Raw genomic sequence first — 22,943 nt, 5'->3', positions numbered from 1 at the left:
ACGTGGAATCCAGGCTGGTTGCTTCACCAAGTGAGCAGAACAAGCCCAGCAGGCCCAAGAAAAGCCCAAGCAGATGTGTCACCAGCCACAGAGGTTTCTGGTTGGTAAAGCAACACCCTAAGAATCCTGTGGCAATAGCAATGCCAATTCTCCTGTATATTGTTATTGTGTAGTATTTTGGTTCCATCATGCTTTTACTCAGTGCCCCCAACCTGCTCTCATTACCCACTGTTATAGTTCTTGTTTTGAGACATATAAGAAACCAGTGTACCATTCGTCAATACATTTATAGAACACGGGCAAATAATGGACCAGGTAAAGTATGCAAAGAAAATCTCAACAAACACAAAAACATTAATATTTAACAGACCATATTTATGAAGGGAAACATGAGCAGCAGTTCAAGAGAAGCAATGTACAAACCATAAAACTATTCCCTGTGCGCAGCGTGTTTACTCTGCTCCTCCTCATCAATTCTCCTCCTCTCTCTACCTTGCTGTGTGCCTGAGAAAGTGACCTCTATGGACTATGTAAGGTGCTCCCATTCCCTTTGGTTTCCAGGTGGAGTCAGCCAATGGGCAGTTTATAAGGGTGATAAAAGGCAGGTGGTATTTATTGCTTTGGCTCCTCTCTTGTGAAGGGAGCTTAGCTCCTGTCAGTACAGTATTCTTCCTTGGCTATGCTTATCCTGAAAAGTCAGGAACTGTGGAGGACCTGAGATTTTGCCTTCCTGACAACACATAAGGTGATTATATTCATATCCTGACCAAAGAGACTAGAGCCCTGGTCAAAGACAAAGATTGTTTACTATTCATAGCAAAAAGCAGCAGCCTGAGCAATCTCTTGAGTTCATACATAATACTTGAATTCACATATATCATGCTGAGGCCCAAGTATTCACCTACCTTGTGGTGGGTTGCATTACAGGAGAGAAACCCTCAGTTAGGAGACTGATTTTTTATCAAGGCTACTAATGATCTTCCCATCCTCCCCTCCAGAGAGATAACTTATTCAATGAAATGCTAGCAAAACTCCTTAAGTGTTGAGGGGAAAGGGTCTCCAGGTTGGTAACACTGGAAAGTAAGCCAATGTCTCCTCTGACAGAAAAGGAAAGGCTTTAGCATGTTGGAATGCTTCTAAGGGGAGAATGACATTTCCTATCTTTCGTCTCTAGCTTTCGAGGTGGATTGTTGGTGGACCATGTGGGAATGCTGAGAAATGAAGCAAAAAAGCCTCCCAACACTTTCACCCTAGTCTGAACTGATGAGTACTCCCCAATGTTGCTAACATTGGATGTTGCATTATATCTCATTAGTTTCCCACAAATCTGCTCATTTTTGTAAATAGTCCATTTATTAAATTCTTAAATTACCCAGTTTGTGTATGTCACATGGTTGCATGTAGAGACCATATCTTAGTCAAGGGGATATATTGAAAACATTTCTAAATAACAAAAACCAACTCTATTTGATTTAGCAGAGGGGCTGTAACAAAATATAAACTTTGGGAAGGATGAGGGAATGAAGACTGGAAGTGAAGTAACCAGGAACAATGTCCAGAATAATTGTAGAGAGTTAATTTAGTGGTCCCTGCTCCCACTACAGACACACAATGTTACAAACACTGACTCTGAGTTCTGATACTGCCTCTAGAACTTTTGGGCACACTGTTCCCTCTAACTCTGATAGGCCTGCTGGCTGTCTCCATCCTCACCAGCACAACTTGGTCAAAATTCCAGACTCTGTATCCCTTATTTCCAATTCAGCCTCCAGTACAAGCACTGATTGGCAGAGCCTGGGTAGGTACCACCACTCCAACTGTAAGGGAAGCTAGTATGTTGAGGTTCTACAATGAAAGGTTATACACTCTGCCATATAACTTGAGGAATTCCTGAAATATAGGGAATTTTAGATTCTGAGCACCCAAACTAAGTGACCAATGGCCACTACCTGCCCACCCCACTAAGTGGCCAATTAGAGAAAAGTCATGATCCAGAGGGAAATAGGGATCAATGGGATATCTTATATCAGGCTAAGGAGATGTAGAAATTTTCATAAAAACTTTCATTAATTCGTAGCATATTGCAACAGATACTTGGATAAGATGGTGCAAGCTGGCTAGTAAAGCCAGCTCTTCCTGGTTTGCCTGGAATTTTTTAAGTTTTTTAACAGTTGGATACTCTGACAATAAAGGTTTATAGTTGGATACCCTGACAATAAAGGTTTATAATTAGGACATGCCTTCAGTCAACAGGATTATGTTACCTTGATTGTCAGTGTTGCGGGAATCAGGATACTGGAGAGACCAATGAGGGGAATAGGAGGATTGTATTTAGGTGGCCACCAGCTCAGCAGATTAGTATCCAGAGGCTGAGCAATGAACAAAGATAGGCCTTGACTTTTATTCATGCAACCAAAGGGTGTTGGCTAGCCCGTGGTGCGAAACTTATGGAGTGGGGAAAGCAAGCTTGCAGAAGCAGAACAAATGCAGTTAATCAAACTGTGACAGGTCTTATAACTCACGCATGTCTTGTGACCCTTGCCATCCTGCACAGGTGGGAAAAACAGGACCTTACAAAATCCTTGCAAACTTGCAGAAATAGTTACAAAAATAATTATACAAGCAGAACAAAGAATGATGGCATGGGGAGAGAATTTCAGGGGGAGACTGAAAAGAACTTGTTTTTCTTCTCCCTGATCTTGTTAGTCCTATGGCTGTTCTTTCCCATACCCAGCCATGGACCTCTTGCATGGCTTTCCCTAAGGCCTCCATTTGCCTTCTTAAGGACAATTCCCCTAGCTCACAGAGATCACCCTTAATTTGACCTATGATTGGGAGTGGCCGGCCGAACAAGATCTCACAGGGCGAATACCCAGTTTGGTGCAAGTGCACTGATTCAGAGGAGGACCATGGGCAGGATCTGATCCCAGCTTAGATGAGTTTCTTGGCAATATTTCTTTAATAGCTGCTTGAGTGTCCAGTTCATGTGCTCCACTTTTCCTGAGCTTTGCAGCCAGTAGGCTATGTGTAGCTTCCATTACCTGAATCCTCAGGGGCCCAGTTTGCAACAGGTAGGTCCTGCACCAGTCTATATTCATTAGTCCCCAGTTTCCACACTGGCAAAAGGAGAGTGTTCTACAGTGACTGTCATCAGACCAAGATCCTGTGTTCTAATTGCCACTTCAAATGCCCTTGAATGCCGTGTATGACTTCTCAGGGAAGTGGGTAATGACGAAACCGAACCAGTGTTTCCCCCGGTTTTAGTTCTACTGTCTCTGGTATCTGGTTCACAGCCAGGGTAGGGGCATTATCTTCGGCCCACACTCTAGGAATTTTACTAGGCACCCATACAGCTCATCTAGCCCCAGCTTTGACAACCCTTCTGCATACAGCCTCCATTCTTCCACCTGGGGACGTCAAGAGTTAACACCATTTCTTCAGGATGGTGGCAGGCTTTAAGTTATGGGCAACTTCACTGCCGAGTGTTCAGCCTCAGTGTCTACCATAAAGCCCCTACTTCCACTGTGACCATGGGGTCCTGGGGTCCTAAGGTGATGCAGAATTGTTTGACCTAGTCTTCATACCCTTCAGTCCCTGCCAGCCTGATAAGGTCGGCGTCTGGCTCCTTCTGTGTGTGATAGCCCTTAGCTGGCAGCCTTCTAGCTCCTTGACTTTGGTCCTGTCCCTCATCGCTGTCTGGACATTCATTCTTCCAGTGTCCTTTCTTCTTGCACCCCACACACTTGTCCCTATCTAGTCCTGCCTGATCCTCGGGTCTTTACCTGATTTGACCTCTTCTTTATCCGCACCTACATTCACTTCATCTTGGGACATTTGCCGTCCTTTCCATAAGTGCTGCCACCAGCAAATCGGCCTTTTTCCTGAGTCTCTGATCAGCATCTCTTTTTGTCTCCTCCTCACAGTTAGTGTACAGCTTGGTGGCCACTTCTAAAAGCTGAGTGACATTCATGCCAGTGAAACCCTCTAGCTTTTGCAACTTTTGACTGATGTCTCCCTGGGCTTGCCCTACAAACACTGCATTTACCATGCACTGGTTCTCAGTAGCCTCAGGCTCAAATGGAATGTAAAGCTGGAAGGCCTCACAGAGTCTCTCATAAAACTGGCTACAGCTTTCATCTGCTCTCTGAAGCACCTCTGAAATATTTCCCATATTGAATGCCTTTTTCTCTCCTTTTCTCAAACCTTGCAGGAGTGCCTCTTGGTACCTCTGCAGTTGCTGTAGTTTGGCTTCCTCGTTTGGGTCCCAGTGCAGGTCTGCTTCTGGGAACTGGCCCTGTGCATATGCCAGGACATTAAGGGTGCCTTCCGGTGCATTGTTTTCTAGCCAGTGGTGGGCTACCTGGGTCACCCTGCAGCATTCCTTGGTGTTGAACAGCATCAGGAGAAGCTGTTTGCAATCTGGCCAAGTTGGACTGTGTGTCTGAAAAACAGAGTGCATCAGATCTGTGAGGGCCTGGGGCTTCTCCATGCAGGAGGGAGTATGGTGTTTCCAGTTTAGGAAATCAGCAGTTGAAAAAGGCTGGTAAATGAAAGTTGGTTGCCCACCTTGGACCTGGCCCTGTTCATCATAATAGATGGGTCCCCACGATTCTCAGAGAGGCATCTGCAAAGCTCTGTTGCAGCCAGATTGAAGGCGGCCTGCTTGATCATCTTGACTTTCCTCCTTGACCTCCTGGGGCAAGGGCTCAGATTTCACCCTTTGGGGTTAGCCTGGGGTGTATCATCATCTGAGTCTGGCTGCTATTGGGCCAGCCTTGGTAAAGGTGGGTAGATTGGTGCATAAGGAAGAGGGGTTTCTATTTCCACTGGTGATTGCTGCAAAACTGGTTTTTCTTGTGGTTTTTCCTTTCTGTTTGTAGCTGACAGTGAAGCTGAATTCTCTTTCACTTTTGGCTCAGCTCGAGCTACCAATGTTCTGCAATAACCTGCCAGGCAGGGCTCCAGCCATACAGGTTGAGTTTGAATTATATTCAGCCATGAGTCAATATAAGGAAATTGGCCTGAAAGTCCAGGCTGTCCTCCAACCTTAGTCACCACCTTAAATACGCAGCCAATTATTTCCCTATCTATAGTTCCTTCGGCCGGCCATCCAACACTGAAAGAGGACCACTCTATTTCATAGACAGTTCTCAACCTCTGGGGGTCAACTTGATCCCATAATCCCCCACATAACCTTTCTTAAAGTTCTTTAACATGCATTCTAATGGGGTGGGTTTCAACAACTTCCCTCCCATTGCCTCCCAGTTACAGCGCAATTCACTCATGGTACTTTCACTTCAGACCAATTAGACCATCTCCCTCACAGAAGTATTTCAGACCCCTCTTAGCTTTAATGAAGGGTTTGAGTCCCAAACCCAGACCACCACAATCACTAAACTGTGGGGCACCTCCCTAGTGTACAGTCTATGCTAAGAGAACTGCGGCTCCACACACATCATTCCCCACGTTGGTTCCTTTTGGAACCGTCTGTTTCACATGCATTCACACACCTCCCCACTCCTGGTTTCCTTTCTTAACTGACTCAGCGAGCCACTCTTGTGTCCTGGGTCAGTTGTGGTGTAGGTTTCTTTCAAATTTGCTAGCCACTCTTGTGTCCTGGGTCATATTACTAGGTACACCCTGGGAGGCGGTGAGGCTCCCCTTCTGTCCTTATCAGACAGGTCTTGCCTTGGGCCCAAACCTTACCAAGGTCCTGTAGCACGCTGTTCCTGGAATAGTCCTGTAGCCCCTTAGGTTCTGTTGTGCTGTCAGAGAGTGGCACCAGGTTGCGGGAGAGCTGATCTCCCCTCGGGTTGAAGTTCTCCCAATAGCATGCCTGGAGTCATGGGTCTCCCCTAGCCTGGGGCCCCAGACCCACAGGCAAAGGAGACAGCAAACCTGTCATCTTCACTCCTGGCTGGCTCACCAAAATGTGGCTGGAATCAGGAGACCAGAGAGACCAATGAGGGTAACAGGAGGATTTTATTTAGGTGGCCACTAGCTCAGCAGATTAATATCCAGAGGCTGAGCAATGAGCAAAGAAAGGGCTTGACTTTTATTCATGCAACCAAAGCAGGGTGGCTAGCCCGTGGTGCGAAACTTGTGGGGTGGGAAAAGCAAGCTTACAGAAGCAGAACAAATACAGTTAATCAAGCTGTGACAGGTCTTGTAACTCAGGCATGTCTTGTGACCTTTGTCATCCTGCACAGATGGGAAAAACAGGACCTTTCAAAATCCTTGCAAACTTGCAGAAATAGTTACAAAAATAGTTATACAAGCAGAACAAAGAATGATGGCATGGGGAGAGAATTTCAGGAAGAGATTGATAAGAACTTGTTTTTCTTGTCCCTGTTTTCAGAACCCATTTCTTCAGGGCCCCTACCTGGCCTTGCAGGTAATGTTATCATAGCTGCAGCTGGACTTTGGAGTGAGTCAGCCTCGTCAGGGAAGGACTTGTCTTTCTCTTTACTTGTTTTTCTTATATTTCCTGCTTCATCAGCAAGAAACAACAAGCTTTACCTTCACAGTAGAAGAGTCCAGCAGAACAAAGATGGAAGCAGAGTGAGTGAATCTAAACCTATGGACACATTCATCTTGGAAACCCTAAGAGAGGCTAAAGGTGAGTGTCTAGCTGATACTAGAAAGTCATTATGACTAATTCTGACTGTTGGAGTGCAAAAGTCAGTCTCAAAGCTAACAGCCAGTACCAAGAAACAGAAACAAAGTAACAAGAAACTCTTATAGCAGCAGAGTTCTCCTAAATAATTCCATTGGCTGGTATTTTTCATCATTAATCTACTTACAAAGAAAATTGAGCCTTTTTAAATTATTATGATGAAATGCTCATAACAAAATTTTCCACCATAATCATTTTTAAGTGTACAATTCAGTAGTTTTCAATGCCTTTACGTTGTTGATGTAACCTGTCTCTAGAACTTTTTCTTGTAAAACAGAAACACTATACCTATTAAAACAACTTCTATTTTCCCCTCCCCACAGTCCTGTCAACCATCACCTACATACTGTCTCCCTGAATTTGACTATTCCAGGGACTTCATATAGATGGAATCATACTGTATTTGTTCTTTTATATCTGGCTTATTTTACTTAACACAGTGTTTTTACTGTAGGTCCAGTTGTAGCATATGTCAGAATTGTATTCTATTTTAAGGCTGAATAATATTCCATTTTAAGTATATTTCATATTTTGTTTATCCATTCATCTCTTAATAGAAATGTGAATTGTTTCCGCCTTTTGCAGTTGTGCATGCTATTGCCATAAATATTTATGTCCAAATATCTGTGAGCCAGGCTTTCAATTATTTGGGGTATATATATAATCTTGGAATTGCAGAATCATCTTCCACATCAGCTGCACCATTTTGTATTTTCACTAGCAATTCATAATGTCCATTTTCTCCACATTTTTCCCAACACTTATTTTCTCTTAAAAGTATTAATTTGTATGAAATGGTATCTCATTGTAGCTTTAATTTGCATTTCCCTAATGGACAGTGATGTTGAGAATCTTTTCATGTGCTTATTAATGATTTGTATATCTTCTTTGGTGAGAAATGTCCATTCAAACCCTTAGCCTATTTTTAACTGGTTTTTCTTGTTGAGTTGTAGGAGTTATTTATATATTCTGGATATTAGTTTCTTATCAGATGTATGATTGACAGTTATTTTCCCTATTTGTGAGTTGCCTTTTCACTCTGTTGGTAGTGTTTTTAGGTACTCAGAAGTTTCTAATTTTGTCCAGCTTACATATTTTTTATTTTGCCAGGTGTGATGGCTTACACCTGTAATCCCAGCACTTTGGGAGGCCGAAGTGGGCAGATGACCTGAGGTCGGGAGCTTGAGACTGGCATCACCAACATGGAGAAACTCTGTCTTTACTAAAAAACAAAATTAGCTGGTCATGGTGGCACATGCCTATAATCCCAGCTACTCCCAGATTCTCTTGAGGCAGGAAAATCGCTTGAACCCAGGAGGCAGAGGTTGCAGTAAGCCAAGATTGTGCCATTGCACTCTAGCCTGGGCAACAAGAGCAAAACTCCGTTTCAAAAAAAAAAAAGATATTCTGAAGTATTTTACTCTTTTGGATTCTATTTTAAATGGGACTATTTTCTGAATTTCCTTTTCAGATTATTCAGTGCCAATATATGAAAATATGACTTACTGATTTGTATGTATTGAATGTCTAACAGTTTGTATATGTGTGTAATCTTTATGTTTTCAACATAAAGTTTCATTTCATTAGCAAATTAAGATGATTTCATTAATCTTTTACAATTTGGATGCCTGTTTTTTTTTCCTTGCCTAATTGACCTCCCTTAAATTTCCAGTATACTGTTAAATAGCAGTGATTTAGATGGGTGCCTCTGGTACAGTGGCTCACACTGTAATCCCAGCACTTTTGGACGCCAAGGCAGATGGATCACTTGAGGCCAGGAGTTCAAATTCAAGTTTTCCTTTTTGCAGAATTTCTGTGTACTATTTACCAATGATCTAAAATGCAACATATTGTAGTGTAAACCTAAAAAACAAACAGAGAGACTCTTTAAAAGAAAAGGTGTTTATTTGGAAAAGGAAAATTCCAAGCAATGCACAAGCTATAGTAAACTAGGTGCACATTCAGAGCAGTAAAGGAAGACAAAGGAGTTTTAAAGTAGTAAATGAGGAGGATCACATAATTGTTATGAAATAACTATCCCTGGCTACAAAGATCAATAACACAGGTGTGTGGGTAAGTCAAAAAGAAAAGTAACAAACATAATGCCGTCTGAGGTTGAATAGGCAGTTGTTGGCAGATGTCTTGTGGAAATTTTTTTGTGCAAATTTTTTCTATAAGTTTGTGATATGGTTCCGATCTGTGTTCCCACTCAAATCTCACACTGAATTGAAATCTTCAGTATTGAAGCCAGGGCCCTTTTTGGGGGTGATTGGATCATAGGGGCAGTTGCTCACAATCCCCCTTTGGTGCTGTCATTCTGATAGTGAGCTCTCCTGAGATATGGTTGTTTAAAAGTGTGTGCCACTTTCCCCTCTCTCTCTGGATCCTGCTCCAGCCATGTGAGACACTTGTATCTGCTTTGCCTTCTGCCATGAGTTAAAGCTCCCTGAGGCCTCCCCAGAAGCACATGCTTCCATGTTTCCTGTGCAGCCTGCAGAACTGTGAGCCAATTAAACCTCTTTTCTTTATAAATTACCCAGTCTCAGACATTTCTTTATAGCAATGTGAGAACAGACTAATAGTGATACTAATAATCACTTAGTCCAGTAACCTTTAAATCCTGGTATCCAGGATTCTGCATAGTAGTTTAAACGGGCTTGAAATTAGTTTAAATAAGATGACTTAAATGGACTAATAGTTTGTGATGGCCTTTGTGCAAGGTTGTAGAGTTTTGTAGAGTCTTCTTTGCTATCAGGCATACAAGTATGAGAAACCTGTATTCTTGGCCTTTCCTGGCTCCATTTGTTAGGAATTTTTTTTTTTTTTAACATTAGGGGCTCCATTTTTAACCTGACAGCTTTCACAGTATACATGTGTAATATTGTCAATGTAAAGTAATTTGCTTCTAAGTGTCAGATAACAATAATCAGTGAGAAGGTCCAAAGTTGGGGGAAATAAAGAATGTGGCTTTACTACAATATCAACCACTAACTATGTGACTTTAACTGGCAGCCTCAATTCTCACATTTATAAAACAACATACTGAACAGTATTAATGTTTATACATTTTTCCCACATTATACATTTTCAAATGAATACTATCCACAAATCTAATATGCCAAAGTGATCAAAAGTCTGCTGCTAACTAAAAAAAAGAGTAAGAAAAAAATAATAAAGCAAGAAAAAAAAGGCAGCGGATATGGCTAAGTGTGCACATGTAGGATTATTTTCTCCCATCATACTATAACTATCCACGACCACCTTAGTGTTTCATTGTACTGAACCCTGTTTAAAGTACCTCTGCAGAATCCTTGGTGCCAGGATTTAAAGATTACCGGACCTAAAAGCACTTCATAGAAATACTTCCAACTTTCTAGTCCAATTGAGGAAAGTTTTCACTCACTGAATAATTAAAGAAAAATTAAATTCTTTGTAGTATTTTTAATTGCGGGAAACAAAAATTTAACATTTTACTAATTTCTAAGTATACAGTTCACTAGTGTTAACTGTATTCACACTGTTGTGCAGGAGATCTATAAAACTTTTCTTACTTGACAAGTTATAAATATGTATATTAATGGGGTACAAAATTATGCTTTCATACATGTGTATGTTGTAGGAAAATTAAATTAAGCTTGTTAACATATCCATCACCTCACACACTTACTCTTTTTATGAGAACATTTAAAATCTACTTTTAGCAAGTATATATTATTATTAACTATAGTTATCATAGTATAAAATTTATTACTTAAACTTATTCCTCTTATCTAAGTAATACTTTGTGCCCTTGACCAATGTCTGCCCATTGCCTATATGCTCCTACCCCAAGGCCATTATATTCTCTGCTTTGACAAGTTCAATTTTTAATATTTCCACATATAAGTGAATATATGCAGTATTTGTCTTTCTGTACCTACCTTATTTCTCTTAATATAATAGCTAGTAGGTTTATTTATGCTGTCACAAATGCCAGAAGTTCCTTTTGTTAAAGGCTTAATAGTATTTCCTTGTGTAGATATACCACATTTTCTGTATTCCTCTTTTTGTTAATGTACATTTAAGTTGATTTTATATCTTGGCTATTATGAGTAATGACTGCAGTGAACATGGAAGTGCAGATATCTCTTCCACATGCTGATTTCAATTTCCTTGGAAAAATACCCAGAACTGGAAGTGTTAGATCATGTGTAAGGAAGGAAAACCTACATCATAAAAGAAGGAAGATCTCAAATAAGAACCTACTGTTATACCTCAAGACATTAGAAAAGTAAGAACAATCTAGGCCGAAAGTTAGCAGAAAGAAGAGCAGAAAGATGAGAAGAGAAATAAAATAGGACCAGAAAAACATTTTAAAAGATTAACAAAACTCAGATTTAACTTACTGAAAAATAAGCAAAATTGATAAATCTTTACACTAAGAAAAAAATGAAAGAAGACTAAAATAAATAAAACAAGAAATAAGAGAGAGGACATTACAGCTTATATCACAAAGGTCAAAGATTATGAAACTATTACAAACCAACAAGTTTTATACCAAACAATGAGGTAACATAGAAGAAATGAATAAATTCCTAGAAATATAAAACCTATCAAAGATGATCATGAAGAAATAAAAAATGAACAAACCAAATTATTAGTAAGGAAACTGAATCAGTAATAAACACTTTACCATTATCAAGGTTGCAGTGAGCAGTGATCTTGCCAGTTCACTCCAATGTGGGTGACAGAGCAAAACCCTGTCTCAAAAAACAAGAAAAGTCTTTCATCAAAGCAAATCCCAAGATTTGATGGCTTCTTGGTGAATTCTACCACATAATTTAAGAAAAACTAATGCCAATCCCTTGTCAACCCCTTCCAAAAAGTTAAAGATGGAATACTTCCAAACTTATTTTCTAAAGCTAGAATTACCCTAAACTGAAGCCAGACAAGAATATCACAAGGAAAGAAAATATAGGCCAATATTCCTGATAAACATAGATGCAAACTGTCTCAAACAAATGCTAGCAGACTAAAAGACATCACGTTAAAAGAACATTTGCCATGATCAATTGAGATTTATCCCTGGGATGCAAGAATGGTTTAATATATACATGTGAATATATGTAATATATAACATTAAGAGAATGAAGGACAAAACCATATGATCATCTCAATAGATGCAGACGGGCTTTGACAAAATTCCACATCTTTTTATAATAAAAATCTCAACAAATTAGGAATGTAACTCAACACAATAAAGGCCATATATATTACTAACTTGCAGCCACATTATGCTCAGAAGCTTTTCCCCTAAGATCAGGAATGAGACAAGGATGTCTACTCTCACCACTCTTATTCACTACAGTACTGGAAGTGATAGCCAGAGCAATCACATAAAAATAAATAAATGTCATCTAAATTGGAAAGAAATAAGTGAAACTATCTCTATTCACTGATGATATGTTCTTATATATATTGAAGTCTGGCGATGCTGCCATTCTTGATAGGGTTCATGACAAGCCCCTGTGAATGTGGACTTTTTCTAACTATCCTCTAGGTCATTTTGCTGTTCATGATACAAGACAGACAGTTGCTGTGTATATCACCAAAGCAGTGGACAAGAGGGCTGCTGGAGCTGGCAAGGTCCTCAATTCTTCCCAAAAGTCTCAGAAGGCTAAATCAATGTTATCCTTAATACCTGCTACCCCAGTTTTAATCGGTGGTCTCAGAATAGGCTCAGAACTGTTTGTTTCAATTGGCCATTTAAGTTTAATAATAAAAGAATCACTAATGAAAATAATGCATCATAAAACTTGAGAAGGAAAGTAGAGTGTATTATGGGCCGCTGGTAGGGAGAGTGTTGTTTGTTCGTCATTGAATTTTTTTTTTTTTTCTACATATGGCAGTTTTCAGTTACTCGGTTTAAAAACCAGTACTATTTAATTGAAACAACTTGAATAAAAATCTGTCACAGCATTTTGAGAACCATTAAAACAAAGTTTAATGAGAAAACAAACCAAAAAAAGAACCCAAAATATATTACAAAACTATATTAATCAAAGCAGCATGACACAGCATATAAACAGACACACTGACCAAGGCAACAGAATAAAAACCCATGTATTTACCATAAGCTGACTTTCAGTTGACAGGAAAAAATAAATAAAAATAAGGAAAAACAGCTTTCGTTGTGGCTCACGTTTGTAATCCTAGCACTTTGCAAGGCCGAGGCAGGAGGATCATTTGAGACCAGCGTAAGAAACATAGTGAGACCCCCATTTCTACAAAAAAACTTCTTAAAAATAATAATAAATTAGCCAACATAAGCAGCTAGGCTGAGGTGAGAGGATCTCTTGAGCCTGGGAGGTCAAGGCTGCAGTGAGCTGTGATCACTCCACTGCACTTTAGCCTGCATGACAGAGCAAGGTCCTATCTCAAAACGAAACAAAACCAAATGAAACAAAAAAGCAGTTACTGATGTGACCTCAAACTTCAATAATTTACAAAGTATTTCAACCTCATAGGATACAAAAATGGTTTTAAAATCTGAGTAGGTATAGATGTCACACCTCCAGGCAACAGTGATAATACTTCACTGGTAGCAGAAATGCCAAGCTGCTCAAAGAGCTGCAACATTTCCAGCTGGTAGTATATTGGGGATTTAGTTTAAGCAGCTTTTGTCTGTATGTATTTCTTGTGTATATCCATACATGAACACATGAATCCCCAAACATATATATATGGACATACATACACAGAAACATATATATACATGTCATGTCATCTATCATCTACCAATATTCAAACACGTGCCTTAAAATAAGATAGGAATTTATTTAGAAGTAAAAGCAGATATCAAAACAAAACAGGAATAATACATTAAACAAAATTTTATGAGCAAAAATATATACGTATAATAAAACAAAATCCATGAGGCCAACTTAAGTTTAACTACCTAATAGCTACTGAGTATGGAAAAACTGTATTTCTAACATGATTTACATTAACTACCCCTGGGGCAGTTAATTTTAAAAAACAAAATACTCATGCAGTTACTCACACCACACCTTTTCCAGCCTTTTCAGTTTTACTTGCTGACTCTGCTTCTGAATTTTATTTACCTTTGAAGAATTTAACTCATGGAAGACCATACAAGATTTATGAAATGCACATTATTTACCTGTGCATTAAAAAGTATACTTATGGAATGAAAACCTGCCCTATAAAAAGCTTACATAGAAGTATGAATATGAACTATACATAAAAGTATAAATATGAACTATTTAGGCTCAGCTTTACCTGCACTGCTTTTTTTTTTTTTTTTTTTTTTTTTGAGATACAGTCTCACTTTGTGGCCAAGGCTGGAGTGCAGTGGCTCAATCTCCACTCACTGCAACGTTCACCTCCTGGGTTCAAGCGATTCTCCTGCCTCAGCCTCTGGAATAGCTGGGACTACAGGTGCACATCACCATACCTGGCTACTTTTTTGTATTTTTAGTAGAGACAGGGTTTCCCTATGTTAGCCAGGCTGATCTCAAACTCCCAACCTCAGGCGATCTGCCCACCTTGGCCTCCCAAAGTGCTGGGATTACCAGCGTGAGCCACCACATCCGACCTGTGAGTTTCTGGTTTGGTTTGGTTCTATAATTTTTCACATAAAACACAATATGTTGCCTAATTATTTTGTAACTTCCTTCAAGTGCTCTTTAGTAAAGATTCACAAACTTGAGAGTGCATCAGAATAAAGTCCTTAACTTTAAGGACTTGTTAAATCAGATCGCTGGGCTTATTGGTAGGAAAAATGTTGGCAAATGAATTATGCCTGCCTAAAATCTCAAGTAACAGCAAAGAATGATGTCCATAAGATGGTATACTAGAACTCTCCAGGCCCTCATTCCACTACTGAGACATCAAGTTAAGAATAAACTGCAGACCAGAACACCTTTGTGAGAGCTCTCAAGACCAGCTGAGAAACTACAGCACCCATGCCAAGTAAAATCAAGAAGAGACAGGAAGAGTTATCAGATTATCAGTAATTTCTCAACAGAAACATTGCAGGCCAGAAGGGAGTGTGATGATACATTTAAAGTGCTGACATTTTAAAACTGCCAACCAAATAAACTGTATCTGGCAAACTATTCTTCAAAAATGAGTAAAAAATAAAAGTTTCCCACATAAAAGCTGCAGGAGTTCATTACTGTAAGAACTGCTCTTCAATAATTGCTAAAGAAATTTGAAAAAAAAGGATGCTAAATAGCAACATGATGCCCTAAGAAAATATGAAAATATAAAGATTCTAGTAAAGGTAAATATGTGGAAAAATACAGTCATTTGGTTTTTTATAATTTTAGTGCATTGATTCACTTTTATTTCTTGTATGGAACTCAAATAAAAGAAAGAAAAAGTAACTATAAATTTATACTAATGAATAAACATAACCAAGTATGGAGGTTACAGCTAAAGAGGCACATATTTTATATGTGATTGAAGTTGTTATATCAATTTAAAATAGAATGTCATAAACTTTTAGATATTTAATTGCAATGATAATATTGTAAACATAATATATCCAGAATATACACAAAAGAAATGAGCAAGGAATCACTACCAAAAAAAAAAAAAAACTAAACACAAAGGAAGGCACTAAGACGTAAGCAGGAACAACAAAGCTAAACAGAAAATAACTAACAAAATGGCAATAGTAAGTCCTTCCCCCTATTATAATCTAATTTAAATGTAAATAGATTGAAATGTGAAAATAACATTGGAGTGTCCAGGTGCAGGGGCTCAGGCCTGTAATCCTAGCACTTTAGGAGGTTGACGTGGATGGATCATTTAAGGCCAGGAGACTAGGCTGGCCAAAGTAGCAAAACCCAATCTCTACTAAAAATATAAAAATTAGCTGGGTGTGGTGGCACACAACTGTAATCCTAGGCCCTCAGGAGGCTGAGGCACAAGAATCACTTGCACCCAGGAGTAGGAGATTGCAGTGAGCCGAGATTGTGCCACTGCACTCAAGCTGGGGTGATAGAGAAAGACTCTATCTCAAAAAAAAAAAAAAAAAAGAAAAAGAAAAGACTCTGTCTCAAAAAAAAAAAAAGAAGAAGAAGAAAGAAAATAACATTGTAACATTGGAGACTATTAATGACTGGCTATAAAACAACAAAACAAAACAGAATCTAACTATATGTCATTTGTCTTAGATCTAATGACATACATACTGAAGGTGAAATGATGAAAAAAGATAATTCAGGCAATAGTAACCAAAAAGAGCAGGAATGACTACAATAACAGACAAAATAGACTTCATGCAAAAAACTATTCAAAGAGGCAAAAAATGTTATATAATAATAAAAGGATCAATTCAACAAGAAAATATTTAAAAATTTCAAAATTGAGTCAGTAATAAATAGCCATCAACCAAAAAAAAAGCCCAGGACGAGATGGATTCACAGCTGAATTCTAGTGGATGTAAGAAAGAAGAGCTGGTACCATTCCTGCTGAAACTATTCCCAAAAAATTGAGGAAGAGGGAATCCTCCCTAGCTCATTCTCTGAGGCCATCATCATCCTGATACCAAAACCTGGCAGAGACACAACTAACAAAAGAAATTTCAGGCTAATATCCTTGATGAACGTCAATGCAAAAGTCCTTAACAAAATACTGGCAGACCGAATCCAGCATTAGATAAAATAGCTAATTAATCAACTATACTCAAGTAGAGTTTATCTTCTGGGATGCAAGTTTGGTTCAACAAATACAAATAAAAAAAGGTAAATTATCCCATAAACAGAACTAGAGACCAAAACTACAAGATCATCTCAATAGATGCAGAAAAGGCTTCTATAAAATTCAACACCACTTCATGATAAAAGCTCCTAATAAACTAGGTATTAAAGAAACACAACCCAAAATAACAAGAGCCATCTATGACTAACCCACAGCCAAAGTCATACTCAATGGACAAAAGCTGAAAGCATTTCTCTTGAAAACCGGCACAAGACAAGGAGGCCCTCTCTTATCACTCTTATTCAACATAGTATTGGAAGTTCTGACCAGGGCAGTCGGGCAAGAGAAAGAAATAAAGGGAATTCAAATAGGAAGAGAGGAAGTCAAACTATCCCTGTTTGCAGACAACATAATCCTAAATCTAAAAAACCTCATAGTCTTAGTCCAAAAGCTGATAAACAGCTTCAGCAAAATCTTAGGATACATGGTCAACATACAGAAACTGCTAGCATTCCTATACACCAATAACAGTCAGGCCAACATCCAAATCAGGAACATGATTCCGTTCACAACTTCCATGAAAAGAATGAAATACCTAGGAATACAGCTAACCATGGAGGTGAAAGATCTCTACAAGATAACTACAGACCAGTGCTCAAAGAAATCAGAGATTACATAAATGGAAAAACAATCCATGCTCATGGATAAAGATGGATATTGTTAAAATGGCCATAATGTCCAAAACACAATTTATAGATTCAATGCTATTCCTATCAAACTACCAATGACATTCTTCACAGACTTGAAAAAAATATTTTAAAATTCATATGAAACCAAAAGAGAGCCTGAATAGCCAAGGCAATACTAAGCAAAAAGAACAAAGCTGGAGGCATCACATTACCTGACTACAAACTATGCTACAGGGCTACAGTAACTAAAACAGCATGGTAATTCTACAAAAACAGACACATAGATCAATGGAACAGAATAGATATCCCAGAAATAAAGCCACACACCTACAACTATCTGATCTTCAACAAAGCTGACAAAAACAAGGTATGGGAAAAGTACTCCCTATTCAATAAATGGTGCTGGGATAACTGATTAGCCATATGCAGAAGATGGAAACCCTTTCTTTTACACCATACACAAAACTCAAGTCAGATGAATTAAAGGTTTACATATAAAACCCAAAACTGTAAAAATCCTGGAAGACAGCCTAGGCAATACCATTCTGGACAAAGGAATGGGCAAAGATTTCATGAAAAAGATAACAAAAGCAAATGCAGCAAAACCAAAAATTGACAAATGGGATCTAATTAAACAGTTTCTTCATGATGAAAGAAACTATCAATTAAAGTAAACAGACAACCTATAGAATGGGAGAAAATTTTTGCAAACTATATATTTGACAAGGTGTAATATCCAGCTCTATAAGGAACTTAAAACAAGAAAACAACCCTATTAAAAAGTAAGCAAAGGGCCAGGTGCGGTGGCTCACGCCTATAATCCCAGCACTTTGGGAGGCTGAGGCAGGTGGATCATGCAGTCAGGAGATCAAAACCATCCTGACTAACATGGTGAAACCCCGTCTCTACTAAAAATATGAAAAAATTAGCCAGGCGTGGTGGTGGGCACCTGTAGTCCCAGCTACTCAGGAGGCTGAGGCAGGAGAATGGCGTGAACCCAGGAGGCAGAACTTGTCTCTATAAAAAATACAAAAAAAAAAAAAAAATTCGCCAGTGTCTTGGCGGGCACCTGTAGTCCCCCTACTCAAGAGATTTAGGCAGGAGAATGGTGTGAACCTAGGAGGCGGAGCTTGCAGTGAGCCGAGATCACACCACTGCACTCCAGCCTAGGTGACAGAGTGAGACTCCACCTCAAAAAAAAAAAAAAAAAACCTTAACAGAAAAATCAACAAAACTGAATTCATTTTTTGAAAAGATGAATAACATTGGCAAATTTTGCCTACATTAAGAAAAAGACTCAAATAACTGAAGTTAGAAATGAAAGAAGGGTAATCAAGTGATGCCACAGAAATGAAAAGGAGTAAAGAGAATACAATGAATAAAAATTACACCAAGGAACTGGATAAATCAGAAGGAACAGGCTGGGTGTGGTGGCTCACGCCTGTAATCCCAGCACTTTGGGAGGCCAAAGCAGGTGTCACCTGAGGTCAGTTTGAGACCAGCCTGGCCAACATGGTGAAACCCCATCTCTACTAAAAATACAAAAAAATTACTCAGGTGTGGTGATGCACACCTGTAATCCCAGTTACTCAGGAGGCCGAGGCAGAAGAATCGCTTGGGTCCAGGAGCCAGAGGTTGCAGTAAGCAGAGATAGTGCCACTGTACTCCAGCCTGGGCAGCAGAGTGAGATTCTGACTTAAAAAAAAAAAAAAATACATTGCTAGAAACACACAACCTACCATGAGTAAATCAGAAAGAAATAGAAAATCTGAACAAACCAGTAACTAGTAAGATTGAATCAGAAATAAAAATCTGAACAAAGAACAGCCCACAGTGAGATGGCTTCACTGGAGAATTCCATTAAACATTTAAAAATAATTTTATGCAGCCACAATAAAGAATGAAATCATGTCCTTTGTAGCAACATGGTTGCAGCTAGAAGCCATTATCATAAGGAAACTAATGCAGAAACAGAAAACCAAATGTCACATGTTCTGACTTATAGTGGGAACTAAATCTTGGGTTAATATGAACATAAAGATAGGAGCAACAAATACTGAGGTCTCCAAAAGAAGGGAGTAAAGGAGTGGGGCAAGGGCTGAGAAACTTCCTATTGGGTACTATCTTCACTATGTGACTGATGGGATCAATAGAAGCCCAAACCTCAACACTACACATACACCCTTATAGCAAACCTGTACAAATACACCTGAATCTAAGATAAAAATGAATTTTTTAAAAAATAAAAAGAAATTAACAATGATCCTGAAGGAAGAAGCACTCTGAAATTCATATAAAGATGCCAGTATTACACTGCTATCAAAACCAGATAAACACATAAACAAGGCTAGGTATGGTGGCTTATGCCTATATTCCCAGCATCTTGGGAGATTAAGATGGGGACTGCTTGAGTCCAGAAGTTTGTGACAAGTCTGGGCAACTTAGGGAAACCATGTCTCTACAAAAAAATTGTAAAAAGTTAGTTAGGCATGGTAGTGTGCACTGGCAGTCCTAGCTATTCAGATGGCAGGATAGTTTGAACCCAGGGATTCAAGGTTACAGTCAGCAGCATCACACCACTGCACTACAGCCTGGGCAACAGAGCAACACCCTGTGTCCAAAAAAAATTTTTTAAGAACACATAAAGACAAAAAGAAAATCACAGACCAATACCACTAACAAAAATCTATGCAAAAATTCTCAATAAAATACAGGCAGGTTGAATTTAACAGCACATTATAAGGATTATAGACTGGGCATGGTGGCTCACACCTGTAATCCCAGCATTTTGGGAGGCCAAGGTGGGTGCATCACTTCAGGTCAGGAGTTCAAGACAAGCCTGGCCAACATGGGGAAACCCTGCCTCCACTAAAAATACAAAAATTAGCCAGTTGTAGTGGCCCAGGTGCAGTGGCATGCGCCTGTAATCCCAGCTACTCAAGAGGCTGTCAGGAGAATCACTTTACCTTGGGAGGCGGAGGCTGCAGTGAGCCGAGATTACACCATTGCCCTCCAGCCTGGGCAACAGAGCAAGACTCCATCTCCAAAAAATAAAAAAAATAAAAAACAATTATATAGGCTAGGTGCAGTGGCTCATGCCTATAATCCTAGCACTTTGAGAGGCCAAGGCAGATGGATCACCTGAAGTCAAGAGCTCAAGACCAGCCTCCACAACATGGTGAAACCCTATCTCTATTAAAAATACAAAAATTAGCTGGGAGTGGTAGCAGATGTCTGTAATCCCAGCTACTCTGGAGGCTGAGTGAGGCAGGACAATCTCTTCAACCCAGGAGGCAGAGGTTGCAGTGAGGTAAGATCAAGCCATTGCACTCCAGCCTGGGCAACACAGAAAAAAATCGGTCTCAAAACAAAAACAATTATAAACCATTACCAGTAAGATTTTACTGGATTTTAAGAATGGTTCAATACCTTTTAATACATCACGTTAACAAAAATAAAGGACAAAGGCTAATTTCAATTTACATAAAAAAAGCACGTGACAAGATTCCACACCTTTTCATTATAAAATACACTTGGGCAAGAAGGGAGAACCCTCAACATAATGATGGCAATTATTTTTATTTATTTATTTATTTTGAGATGGAGTCTTGCTCTGTCACCCAGGCTGGAGTGCAATGGTGTGATCTTACCTTACTGCAACGACCTCCTCCCAGGTTCAAGTGATTCTCATGCTTCAGCCTCTTGAGCAGCTGGGATTACAGACATGTGCCAGAACACCCAGCTAATTTTTGTATTTGTAGTAGAGACATAGTTTCATTATGTTGGCCAGGCTAGTCTCAAACCCTTGACCTCAAGCCAAACACCTGCCTCAGCCTCTTAGAGTGCTGGGATTATAGGTATGAGCCACCATGACTACCCAGGGCAATTTTATTTATTAATTTTTGAGACAGAGTCTCCCTCTTTCGCTCAGGCTGGAGGGAAGTGGCACAATCTCAGCTCACTACAACCTCTGCTCCCTGGGTTCAAGCAATTCTCCTACCTCGGCCTCCCGAGTAGCTAGTTACAAGCACCTGCCACCACACCCAGTTGTTTTTGTATTTTTAGTAGAGACGGGTTTTCACCATGTTGGCCAGGCTGGTTTCGAACTCCTGACCTCAGGTAATCTACCTGCCTCGGCCTCCCAAAGTGCTGGGATTACAGGTGTCAGCCACCACTCCCAGCCAGCAATTATTTTTAAAAGCCCACAGGTAACACTTTATTTGATGGTGAAAGGCTGAAAACTTTTTCTCTAAAATTAAGGAGGCAAAGCTGCTAAGTGAAATAAGCCAGTCACAAAAAAAATGCTGTATGATTCTAATAAAGTAGTCAAATTCATAGAAACACTACCAGGGCCTGGGCAGCAGTGGAGAAAGGAAAGTTGTTTAGTGGACATTCAGTTTCAAATATGAAAGTTAAGAAACATTCACCACAATGTAAATATTCTTAGTACTACTAATTGTATAAACTTAAAATGGTTAAAATAGGAATTTTTTTTTTTTTCACAATAAAACCAACCTGACTGCTGGTGCCTATGCATAATTTTTTTACATAGTTAAGTCTAGGGTGAGCCCAAGATTTTATACATCTAACAAGATTCAAGTAATGCCGATGCTGACCTGGCCCAGCTTCAAAAACCAGTGCTCCGAAACATCATACCTTTAAGATATTGGTCATAATGCTTAATGCTTTTCTTTACAAAAATTCTAGAATTCCTGAGAAGTTAAAAAATAATAAAAATAAAAATAAATCGAATTGACACTGACATTGCCAGAAAACCAGTCAGTAAATTATCTTAGGTGAAATCACAGGCCTGATTGGGTATGTTTTTAGATTTTCTAAGACAACTAAGTTATTCATGATCTTATCTGGCTTACAACTCTGGCCAGTAACATTCACCATATTTTTTTTAACATTTTAATGGCTTTAATTATTTACTGTTTGAACCATTAGACAAACACATTCCTACAGAGTTGAAGAACCGCAGAATCTTTACTAAAGGTGTTTTGCAACTAAAGAGAGGTGATGGAAACATAACATACGAATGTGCTAAATGCCACTTACACATTTTAAGATAGTGACTTTTATCGTGTGAATTTTACCTCCACAAAAATTTACGAGTCTCAGTCTTCTTTGTTGTAATCTGACTCCTGGTTAACCTCTACCAAGCTTCTAATTTTTGTCATAATACCCATCCCACAGTATATGTGTACACTAAAGATCTCCAAACTGAATACAAAAAGGTAAACACACAAATGTGTAACGAGGGCAGGTTCTTCTGCTACGGACTTAGTGCCCTCAAAAACCACTTAAGGGCTGGTGCAGTGGCTTATGCCTGTAATAGCACCATTTTGGAAGGCCGAGGCAGGAGGACTCCTTGAGCCCAGGGGTTTGAGACCACCCTGGGCAACATAATGAGACCCAACCCCATCTCTATAAAAAATTAAAAATTAGCCAGGCATGACAGTACATGCCCACAGTCCCAACTACTCCGTAGGCTGAGGTGGGAGGATCGCTTGAGCCCAAGTTCAAGGCTGCAGTAAGCTGAGATCACACACCACTGCACTTGAGCCTGGGAAAATGAGTGAGACTTTGTTGTTAAAACAAAAACAAAAACCAAAAAAAAAAGAAAAAAAAGCTTTATGCAAGGAAAATTTATTTCAGCAAGTGCAGATGCTAACCAAACAATCTTTCATTAAGATAAAACAAAAAGTGACTTTCAAGAACACATCAAGCAAAGGACTCATCAATTAGCACAAGTACTCTGAAATACTACTTCTAAATTCATAAGGTTATCAATATTTACATAAAAAGCATTTTGTATTCCACTGGTGTACAGAATGAACTAAGTGGGGAAATAAAAATAGTCC

At 39.2% G+C, this 22,943-nt stretch overlaps 1 long non-coding RNA gene across 1 annotated transcript in view; it reads left to right on the top strand.

Moving 5' to 3' along the window:
- The first annotated feature begins 6,305 nt into the window (after window positions 1-6,305).
- The window catches only part of LOC129053382 (uncharacterized), a 32,312-nt gene continuing 15,674 nt past the window's right edge, over window positions 6,306-22,943 (top strand). The window contains exon 1 of the long non-coding RNA XR_008518267.1: window positions 6,306-6,619. This is a non-coding gene — a long non-coding RNA (uncharacterized LOC129053382). The remainder of the gene's footprint in view (window positions 6,620-22,943) is intronic.

The sequence above is a fragment of the Pongo abelii genome, chromosome Y (assembly GCF_028885655.2).
Source record: "Pongo abelii isolate AG06213 chromosome Y, NHGRI_mPonAbe1-v2.0_pri, whole genome shotgun sequence".
NCBI lineage: Eukaryota > Metazoa > Chordata > Mammalia > Primates > Hominidae > Pongo > Pongo abelii.
This window is presented reverse-complemented; position numbering and strand designations above follow the sequence as displayed.